Below are 10,886 nucleotides of genomic sequence, written 5' to 3'. Positions count from 1 at the left end.
TTTTTAAATGAAGTGCCTCTGAGAAAAATTTTCAGTAAAAAAGCCCCACAAAAATATTGTCTGAATAAGATTTTCATACAAATTTTTATCAGACAATATTTTTGTGGGGCTTTTTTACTGAAAAATTTTCTCAGAGGCACTTCATTTGAAAACAGAATTACGTTTCATTATTCCGCTTGCCCATTCAATTACACATCATGTGACATTCATTGGCCATAAAAATTGATTCGAACCATTTTTCGTGATTGTTTCGCATAATTGACATTTTTTTTCACTCTATTTTTAATCGCTTTTTTACGGTATATTTACGATGCTGGAATTTTATCGGCGCATTTTATTTGTTAACAACTTCTCGTGTCCTCTTCAAAACAATAAAGTTAACAGGCCGGTAAACAATAGCATCATTTGCATTTACGTTTGTGGGAAAATATTTGTGTGCTTACGCATGCTTTGGACTGAACTGACACAATTCCATAGGACTTTTAACTGAAGCAATCCAGAAAACTGTTTACACGCCAAGTGTATGCAATTTAATTGGCAATCATTTATTATTTCTTGCCAATCGACAAAAAAAAATCATTATTTCCAATGATTTGCCCATTTCATGACACTTTAAACGCTGTTTATAAACACTTTGATGAGATATCAGACGCCCACAGAATAGTGATGATCAATCGTTTTTACATTGATTATCATTTGCAATTGTTCTAAATAAACAGAAATGGATGAACAGCTATTATTGATCGATATTACAATTTAATTTGTTTTGAATTTTTGTTTATATTGACAATATTGTCAACAATGTGGGCCGCAGTACGAATTTTTGTTGAATTCTATCGATTCGTATTTTTATTTACTCGATTTGGCGACTATATTCTTACTAAGAATTTCTTAGCTCGCGGAAAATACCGTCTTTTCGTGAATTTCGTTCTAAAAATAGGTGTCTATGGCTAGTTTTTTCCACAAGAAACAGCAAATTTTTGCGAAATGTTCATCTGATGTAGTGTTTTATTTACATTTTTCACGTTTCTTATCGTAGTTCGAACCCAGCTAAATACTGAATGATACAATAAGACACTGTAGAGTGAAGACGTAAACAATGTCGAATATTTGCTATTTTGTTTATTATTTTGGCTTTTTTTTTCCAACAAATTTGAATTGTTTTACTTGAGCATTTTTCGATTGTTTTTGTTTTTTCAATTGAATGTTCAAATGCCGCTACTTTCCTATCATAGAATCGAAATTGATGTTTTTTCGTTGTTTTATTTTCTTTTTCTTTTTTAGAAAAAACAACATTTTTCAATGAACTTTGTCCGTTGGATTTTCGAAATTTAGAATTTTCATTGATTTTTTATTGAAAAAAATTGAAATTTGGTCCAAAGTCTATGAAATTCCCATATGTTCAAGCAGATGCGAACTCATGCAAAAACCCATACATTTAGATACATAGGTATCTAAAATGTCACCCAATAAATGAGAGCAGAATCAGTATTTGTGCGAATTATTCGCAAATTATTTAAATGGAATTCACCGACGGTTGACATTGAATTTTTGAGCTTATTTTTGATAAATTGCCTATTGATCGTGCAATTTCAGCAAACATATTGGATTGCACATCGGACTAATACTACTAAAAGGTCATGTCGCAAAGATGTTGAAATTCTATTTGTCTAAGTCATTTGCCATGAAGATAAATGCAACTCTAAAGCCTTGAGATGTAATATTCGAAGCAAAATCACGCATTTATGATCAACAAGTGTTTTTGACTTAAGTCAAAAATTCAATCTGGGTAGAAAACAATTCATGTATTATTTCATTTGAAATGTGTTTGAATCTTTGTGGGATTCCCATTTTGGGTAACAAAAATCTCCTGATGCGTCATCGTGTGAAAGACGACTCAATGTGAAAGCCAAGTAAAATTGTCAAAACAATACAGGAAAATTAGATAAACATTCAAAATTCTCAACAAAATTCTAATCCCATTCCCAAAATCGAAGGCAATAAACTCCGTGAATTCATTTTATTCCAAAATTGTGACTCACAATCGACAAAATGACATGCTACTGCCCATAAATAAAATGAAATGTACTAATTGAAACGAAATTAGCACAAACTAAACTTAAGAAAAGAGATGAGAGAAAAAGAGCTAAAAATAAATCTTTTCACCAAGTTAATTCGAATTGAGTCTGTTCATTTGAACTTTAAATTATAATCACATTATGTCGTAAAGTGTCTGCAATGAAATTAATCGTTTGACTGATGTCCATTAATCATAATGCGATTGCTACTGTGGAAAATACAACAAAAACTAATTAGTTATTCAGACGCCATTTGGCACGTAGATGAAAGGTGTGAATCGTTTCAGAGAAATCGTTGAGGCAGGTACCATTTAGCGATATTTTATCTTCTCGCTTTGCTCTGTTTCTCCTTTCTTCTATTTCTTTTCTCCTTTTCTCTGTTTATTCATTCTTCTGCCATGATTTTCCTTTTCACTAATTTTTTTTTCTCCATTTTTCCCCTTTTCTCGAGAACAACTTGATCACTATCATCAAATTCATCAATTTTACTGTTCCAACAATCGATGAATAATGCATGAGCTACGTTTATTGTCTGAGTGAAAGAAAAAACCGTGTAGTATTTCATCGGAGTAAATGAATTTTAAACTTGTGAGATCGTTTAGTTCTCAAATCGATGCACGCTTATCGCATGCGGCAATCGACCGAATCCGGTAGAACAACAAAGGTGAGAATATTGACGGTAGCCCTTGCGCTTATGCAAAAACACGAGAAAAAAAATCACTACGTGCTTATCCATGGCCAGATCAATTGGCGCTAATATATTTATGAAGCGAGTAACAAAAATGCATCAACGACTCAACAAAACTCAATTTTAACCATTTGCCAAATAGAATCGGTTGAAACTATTTCGAAAATTGACAAGTCGGCAAGGATGGTCGAAGGTGAAACTGTCGAAATCTCAATTAGGAAGTCACAAATGATCGAACAAATTGAATCTCGAAATTTTTTAAACAAATTGAAATTAGCGTTTTTTCGGCTCGTTATTACAGACGATTTTTTCGCATTGCAATTTCCGATAAGTTGTAATACGCTTGCAGACTTAATGATTCCGTATTCCGTGCGACCGGAAATGTTTCGAATCATCATCAAACTACAGTATAGAACGTGACAAACTTTATCAATTCGAGAATCTTTTTTTAATTACACTATCATCAGCCAAATCGGCTTGACATGCTTTTTGGGCGGTAGTTGAACATGTACAGAAAATTGACGGGTGATTAAGTGCTTTTTAATCGTACACTATGAATGTTTTCTATTTTAGGAACAATTCTTTGGCGGAATTTCTTTTTCACTATTCATTCGTTTGCTTCAACAATTTGATTTCCTTCTTCGATATCTGGGATATATATCCGTTATCTGTATTTGTCTATGTTTTTTTTTCGTGTGAATTTTCGATTGAAAAATTTCGATTGAAAAATATTCCAATTGAAATAAGTCTTTGGAAGAAAATATTTCTTCCGAAATCTACGATTTGTTTGAAATTCAATTCGGAGAATAAAACGAATAGAAAGGCGAGGAAAAACCACCGAATTCAGTGTGAAAGTTATGTATGAAACTGAAATTTTCGAAACTTTTGTTGTTTTTTTTTCGTGAATTTCGTTGAATTTTACCTTAATTTGTGCACACTGTTTGATCAACTATCACTGGTGTCAATTTATGTAAATATTTTGCTTCCAACATAAATCGATATGGTTATTATGTACTTTGATTATTCTCGATCGAACTTTTTTGAATAGTATTTGTGGTTCGTGTTTATCTCTGATAGCGTTTTTTTTACGAATAATTATTGCATTTGTTCGTTTAAAAGGTCGACGTAAATTTTCTCTCTTGGAGTCTATTGCTTTTTTTTTCCTCTCTGTATTTGCGTTTATATGTTCGATGCTTATGTTTTGTGATTTTAAATTCGGAATGTTCAAATTTACGTTTTCTGTTCGTTACATTATCAAAACGTTAATTTTATTGTAAATTTTTCTTCGAACTTGTTTTCAGTTTACGTCAACGACGATCACTCTTTCTTTAAAAAAAAAACCAAACAACCAATTCGTTTCTATTTTCAATAAATCGAATCTAAATATCTCACTGTTTTATTTATGGAGCAAATATTTTGGTTCAAATAAAAGCGTTAAAAAAATTGCAGTTGCCTCATTCGAAAGGCGACTTGACGTGATGAGTGCGATGATACGACTGATACGAACCGCTTCCACTGCGATACTCTATAAAGGAGTAAAGAGCTGTTATATGTGCCACAGCGGCTACTACGAAAACACTCATACACACACAGACACGCTAAACACCGATCGTAAACATTGTTTGTATTTGGATATGCGTTATTTATTTCTTTATTTTCTTTCGTTTTGTTATCAACAGTAACATGTGACGCTTTGTTTTATTGCCGTGCTACTCTCTTTACTTTGAGCTCTCTGTTCACTCTCGTTCGTTCGTTCGTTTGATTATCGTGACGTGTCACACACACACACACACCTCACAGCAAATCGAAGTTTTTTTTATCAACACCAAGAGCTAATAGCAAGTCAAACATGCTAGACGACGTCATCGTTTTCAACTTTCCGCACAACATAAATACTATTGACCGGAGAGTTGATCATGATTTTTCGACTAATTAGCCGGGGGAAAACTTAATTTTACAAAACATTGGCGTAACGCTCAGGCGACTGAACGCATAATCAGCAACAAAAATGTGGTACATACTTTTATATCGACGATATTATTCAAATAACAATGTAAAAATTTATACAACGCAATGTGATTTGAGACGGTCATTTGCATGCGATTTCGTGCATTCATTTCGCGTTCAGCACAGTTTAAATCTAAACCGTTTCATTTGAAATCGACTCCGATTTTCGATGCATATAATCAATGTTGAATTTTTCCTCCAATTATTACATGCATTGCTGGAACTTCTAAGCAAAATCCAATGAAACAGAACAGTTTTTTTTTAAGAACAATAGTATGTTTTATTGTTTTTTTATGCCGTTGGAAAATTCAAAAACAATAGAAAGTCCACACAAATTGGAAATAGAGAGAAAGAGAGAAAACCGATCAATTTCAAATTAATTATTAAGGATTTTATTGTATTTATATGACTTGGACTTGAGTATTATCTAGAATAAGCATTTTAATTGCTATTGCGTCTTTTGCGTGCGAATCGATTGCGATGAAATTGATGAAAATTACGATCGACCGCAAAAATAAAAATATAAATTACGATAAAAGGTAAGACCAGGAATTAAAAGGTACTGAAACTTTTCCAAGTTTCACGTCAAATCCAGAAAAATCGATTTGATTAAGTGCAACAACGTTTCATTCTCGATGGGCTGAATCTTAACAACAGCTTGGAACGAACGGAAATTGCATGTGACTGATGTTAAGAATATAAATAATCATGAAGTATAAATAATTATCATGAAAATGATCAAATTCTTGTCAATAAATAAAATATGACTTTAATCTGACTTAATTATTGACTCGCAACGTTATTCATTTTAATTAGTCGGATTTTGTTTCATGTCCATCGAAAGTGACTCGTGCTGAGTAGTCACACTTTGTGTGCATGTCATGCACTGCAATGCAGTGGAGCCTATGTAGGGACTACATGAACATTCTAAGATTATATGTTCAACATCGAAATTCGATGACCGAATGCATACTCTTTAATACGGAGAGGTGCTCGTTTCATAGCAAATGGCTCAAGTTGAACGAGAAGCACGGTTTTTTGGAAATTTTTGAGGTTTTTTTTCGAATTTTTAATTCGAAACGACGGTTGCGTAATCAAAATTGTAGCGCGCAGAATACGGCGCCAAAATCTACCGCGAAATTGTTTGAATGACTACGAATTTGCAACAAATGACCACATTAGTTAGAGCTACGCACACTCTACGTGCAATTGCAAACGAGCATCGATGAATCATTAATTCAGTGAACGCTAAGAGATAAATATGGTTTCTAAGAATAGTTTTTTTTTTCAAAAGGAAAATCCAAAATGTACAAATCGCTGATATGAAATCAGCATACCAAAATCGGTGTCTTCAATTAACCAAACCTGTTGAAATTAACCCAAAGCGTAAAATGATCGGATTTGTAAAACGTTTCGATCATCATTTAAACTGTTGCATCATGTAATCCGTTTCATAGCCAGACTCAAGTGATCGTTATTATTAGGAGGTGGTTGAACGCAGTATTCATTTTTAGTAAAAGCAGAAAAATTGAATCAGTGAAAAACAAGAATTCTAATGAGCTGAAATGAAAGAATGTTTCGCAATGTGCTTTATTCTCATCGCGGCACTTGTTATAATTATACGGTTGAGTGCGTGTGTGTGTGTAAACAATCACGTGAAAGTAATTAGTTGTAATTACAACATATATACTTAACTGATTTGAGCGACGTCACAATCGGTCAGGCGGCTGTGTATCATTTGCACTGTTTTTATCTATTCATTCCGTTTTGCTCGTTTCTGATGCGTCTGTTTGTAGAGAGCTGCTTCGAAATGAGATTCAATTTTTTTTATAATTATTGGATTATCATTCGAACTCACGTGCTTGTCACAAATTCGGAACATCATCTGATGCTGCTTTTTCTTCTTGTTTTTTTTTTCTTCTTCGATTCACAATCACACATTGAACTAGATCGTATAAGTGAATCACCAATAGTGATACGCTATCACTCGTCAATAAAATTGATATTTTTCCACAGAAAAATTGAATATTCAAACAGGTGTAAAGAATGAATATATGTTAAAATTGCCACAAAAAAATGTTTATTTTTCTCCTCAACTTGTCAAAATGTTTGGGAAATGCCGCTATCAAAACATAATCGATTGACGCGTTTGCGTCTATATGTAAATATTCACATACAAACAAATGAAAAAAAAGGTAAACGATGTCAATAAACCAAACTTTTGTTGATTTCATCAATTTCTTTTTGGTTCATCTACTGACAAACATGCGTACCTTTACTTCAGTCAAAAACCGGTATAATAAACTTTAGTTGCATCAAATCGAACGAGAAAAAAAATCAGCATAGATAACACTCAATATACATCAAGACTGATGATGATTTCCAATGCCAGCTAGACTATTTACGTATTGAATCTTAAGCCCGTTAATCTGTTAATTTTGCCTAGTGCGTACGTTCTTTGGGTCGATTTCCAAAAAATCAATGAGTTTAAGGCCGTATTTTTGTGTAATTTTTGTTAAACACAAGTCGCTGGCCATTGCCACAGATGACATTTTTATATGTCGCTTCTGCACGGTGTGGTCCAAATGATTTCTCTGTGTCAAACTGTGAAATGATGCTTATTTATACTGTTGTTTAAATGGTGTTCAACAGCTGCTGGTTTAAACTGGTGCGAATGTGATAGGAATCCCATCATACCGAATGCATATTGCATCAATTCCAGCTATTTTTGAGAGGGGGTAATAGAAAATGCCAATGGCGTTTGTCTTACAAGCGCAGAGGTTAAGGTTGAAGTTAGCCAGATACCACTCAAATAAACAAGATCGTCTGGATAATAAACGTCTAATCGATTGGCATTTCCACACGTTCGCAGTCGACAGCACATGTGACCAGAGCAAAGTGAATCATTTTAATCATCAGTTGGGCCTAATAGTCCATTTTTATGACTATCATTATTACATTTATACTCGGAAATCCGATTTATTGTATTTTTTCGCTGATTTCATTCGAAATCACTTGAAGTGGAAATTCAATGAGATCGGATTGAGAAATGGCGTAAAATCAAAATGACACTGTTTAAATCAAAATCACGTGAGCCGTATTTTTAATATGCATCATAAAATAGCTGGTGGGATTCCCACTGGCTATACATAAAACCGGCTATTTTGGGATTCAGGCTTTAGTTACTTCTTGAAATAACGACGTTTCTGGATGAAAGAAAGAAAAAAATTGCGCATTTACAAGGGATAACCACAAGAATTTTGTACGTGATCACGTGCTGGAAAACAGGATAACAAGGGGAAACTACTTCGCGACTCCAATATTTCGAAACCCACAAGAATTCTTTTGCTTCGATCGCAGAGCAGATTGAAGCCTTTAACGTGAAGAGACAGACACTCATTTCGTTCGAATCAGACTCCATTGGATCTTAAAATCGAAAGGCGAACTCTCTGCTCAAAGAGAGCAACTCTATTGTATTGACAAAAAATTGTTCCACGATTTTTTTCTCTCTTTTTTGATTTCTTGAACCAACCAAAGAGAGGTGAAAATTGGAAATAATGAGAAAAGTTTCAAAATCTGGAAGAAAATTTGAAAAAAAATAACAGAAAAAGTTCAAAAAATTCTGATAAGTGAGAACAAGTCTTCAAATTTCAATGTCAATAACGCATTTAACTTCCCAAAATTGCGTCCAATTCACGGAACGGTGTACGACAAGAAGAAAGAGACTGCAACAAACACCGAAGTAATACCCACATTTTTCAATGACATTCGATATAGGTGAAAATGCATCTCTAAATATATATATTTATTCCGTGTGCATCGAAGCCGCGCCGCAATCAAGTTTTTTTGGTCATGTGACTCTGTGGCACACAAAAAAAAACACAGAAGAAACGAGAACAAATAATTTCTTGTCATTCTACACCGGTATTTTAAAGCAATTTATTATTATGATGCTCTTACGCTGAGGCAAATTTATTTATAAATGCAAGCTGATTATGCCTAAACAAGTTTTTAACCCTTTCGCTTGTGATCTACGGTTCCAACCAATTTGCTTCATCCAGACAGACACAACTGACTTGTTTCGTTCAAATCGTTGTGAACATCGTTCGTATGTACATTTACAAACAGCTCTTTCGCTACGCACAAACAATGCCTACATGGGTTAGAGTATTATAATTGATGCAAAATGAAAGCTCATTGTCGTGTGTGATTACAAGCACTGATTCTCTGCACTCTCATTTAAAATGCGTAGTCTTTTCTCTCTCTCTTTCTCTCTCTTTCTCTCTCTCTCTCTCTCTCTCTCTCTCTCTCTCTCTCTCTCTCTCTTTCTAAGTGACCGAATACATGCGCCTCATCATGCCTCGTTGAAAAAGCACGTGACATTCTTTGTTTGGATTTACGCTTACTTAATTGTTGAGCGTTGTCTTATGAATATTCAGATGATTCTATTTAATGAATCAACACAAGTGTTCGCGTGATCAGTTCATTCGCTCTCTTTGATTTTTCTTCTCTTACTCTCTCTATCCATCTCACTTTCTCACTCTTTCTCTCTCTCTCTCTCTCTCTCTCTCTGTGTGTGTGTGTGTGTGTGGGTCTGTTTGTCTGTCTCTATCCATCTCTGTCTCCAGAACATACCAATTTTCTTTCACACACAAACGAAAGTCACATGAAAATGTCCGCATTTTCGCTGATTCGTATGAATCAAAAGTCACATGAAGCAAGAATGCACCAACTTAGATTTTGAGTGTTTGCTGTGGATCAAAGGTCTGCATTGCATCTAGCACGTGTATTGTTTCGATACTTTTTGGTTTCGTTTAAGACACTACTGTCACATTTGATCTCAGCGGATGGACGCAGCAGCAAATCTTTGAATGAAGTATCAAGAGTATTCCAATCAGCCCAAGTCACTGTTGAACCAATAAATTAGTACAAAACTCAATTCAGACTGGCTTTGAGCGAATTCATTTCATTGAATGCCGCATTTTCATCTTGATAAACATCCAACAAACGTGTATATCCAACAAACGGAGGTAAAATCGAAACTCTGACGGCGACAGCAAATTGAAATTCAATTTTTAGCCATGACCTTTGAACCACTATTTCCAGCATTGATGCAATTTTGATCAAATTCCATACGAATGTGATCATATACCGAGCAATTGCGCTACTGCAGTTGAATTTTTGCGCCTTAAATTGCATTCTTTGTCGTTGATCAAAGGTGTCTTTTTTTGTCCAAAAAAAACCGCCCGAAAATTTTAAAACAGCTGACTCCATGAAATAGCAATTCGCTCTAAAGCTTCAACATGTTTCCGAATCGTGTTACAATTGTGCACACGAATTTCATCACAGCTGCGTTTTTCCCCTACCTCTCATTCACCCTCTCCTACCATTCAGTCCGATTAAAACTCGTTTGTTCTTCTTTGACCAGATTTGATGACTGTTTCGTGGAATTTGGACTCATGACACAAACACAAAACACTGCTTTTGATACATCCAAAATTCGGATATTATTTTTCGTTGCTCGCCGTAAATATTCCACGATCGTTTGCTTTTTTGGAAAGTTCTGCGTTTTTGGCAATTATTTACACAAAGCATTCTTTGCACGTTTATACGTGAGCGCATATATTAATCATGTGCTGGCCAAAATAGAATAAATACAGAATGACTAAATATATAAATTGTTTGTAGGGAAAAGAAGAATTATCAACATTATATAATTGCGGAGTTTGTGTTGTTTGTTTAGTTGTTGTATCTGAATATTTGCTATCGTTTACTTTACGTAGATATGTTTGTCGATCCGACGAACCTGCTACCGTTCAGTCACACAATCGATTGATCGATCAGTTCTCGTGAATTCAAATCACCTGGAACGAACAATACTGTGGAAATACAACAACAAGATCAAATACAACAACAAGATCAAATACAACAACAAGATCAAATACTCACCTATTTGGGTATTTGCATTCGCTTTTTCTATTAACAATGCAAAAAAAAATGTGGAAAAATTTCCACGTCATCGTTCGAATTTAAATCTGCCCGATTATTTGAATAAGCATCCAGACACAAATGGTGTTTTTTTTCGAAGGAATTCGCATTTTACTTTTCCGTAC

At 34.3% G+C, this 10,886-nt stretch overlaps 1 protein-coding gene across 3 annotated transcripts in view; it reads right to left on the bottom strand.

Annotated features, from left to right (window-relative positions):
* Positions 1-6,649, bottom strand: part of LOC129569483 (sodium-independent sulfate anion transporter) — a 13,372-nt gene extending 6,723 nt beyond the window's left edge. The window contains exons 1-2 of one of the 3 annotated variants that reach the window (XM_055448327.1): positions 6,632-6,649; positions 6,469-6,573 (exon numbers count right to left, since the gene is read on the bottom strand). The gene's annotated coding sequence lies outside the window, so the exon portion shown is untranslated. Of the gene's footprint in view, positions 1-3,688; positions 4,289-6,468; positions 6,584-6,631 lie in introns of those variants that run through there. The other 2 variants (XM_055448328.1, XM_055448329.1) reach the window with 2 other exon arrangements.
* Between the last annotated feature and the right edge of the window lie 4,237 nt (positions 6,650-10,886).

This window comes from Sitodiplosis mosellana, unplaced genomic scaffold (genome assembly GCF_009176505.1).
Source record: "Sitodiplosis mosellana isolate CC-2019 unplaced genomic scaffold, AAFC_SMos_1.0 Smas_scaffold_37, whole genome shotgun sequence".
In the NCBI taxonomy this organism is placed as follows: domain Eukaryota; kingdom Metazoa; phylum Arthropoda; class Insecta; order Diptera; family Cecidomyiidae; genus Sitodiplosis; species Sitodiplosis mosellana.
Note: the sequence above shows the minus strand (reverse complement) of the source record. Positions and strands in the feature narration are given on the sequence as shown.